The sequence below is a fragment of the Buceros rhinoceros genome, unplaced genomic scaffold (genome assembly GCF_000710305.1).
Source record: "Buceros rhinoceros silvestris isolate BGI_N320 unplaced genomic scaffold, ASM71030v1 scaffold2942, whole genome shotgun sequence".
Taxonomy (NCBI): domain Eukaryota; kingdom Metazoa; phylum Chordata; class Aves; order Bucerotiformes; family Bucerotidae; genus Buceros; species Buceros rhinoceros.
The window spans coordinates 112,014-112,782 of record NW_010398145.1 but is presented as its reverse complement, the minus strand read 5'-3'; positions in this window follow the sequence as shown (position 1 = coordinate 112,782).

Sequence of the window (769 nt, the reverse complement as noted above, 5' to 3'; positions counted from 1 at the left end):
TATGCCGGCTGGCGGAGTCCCAGGCCCTCCCAGTTCAACATCTCTATGGACAGACACAGAGGGTTCCCACTAGATCATCTGCACTGCTCCACACATCATCATCTTCTCGGCTTGTTACTGCCATCAACACATAAGTGCCTCTACAGACACCAGGAATCACTTACCATACGCTGATCCTCAAGTAAAAGAGCAGAAAGCCTTCTCCAGGCTGCCAACACAATCGTTAATCCTCAAAGTTAAACAATTACGGCTGCAAGAGGTAGGCTACAATCACACTGGTGGAACAAAGTAACATTTCTCCTTTCTTGAACACTTAGATTTTAGGAAGCTCAATAGTTAAAGGTAGTCTGTGTTTGCTGTTTGGAAGTGAAGTCACTATTCTTCTAATTCTGAGCCTCATATTGACAGGTGGTCACTTTTCAACTGCTTTCCAATCCACCAGACCACAGGTTTCAAATAAGGTGTTTTTTTATGGGTGCTAAGCACACATTCCTGGAGCTCAGAATAGATCTAGTGATCCAAAAGCACAGGTATTCCAGATTTTGGACGACTAATTGAAAGACTTGCCTATTTTTTGCTCAGATTTGTTCAGTGTCTGTGATTCAAACACAAGTTCAAGATAGATTCATGAGAAAAAATCTTTTTTAAGACTACATTAATAGTTCTATCTATTATATTGAAAGTTAAAATCGAAAGTTAAATTAAAAGCAACAATGCCAATGATAAAAAATATGTTGATAGAAATGTTAAATAGGACAATTTTACTGTA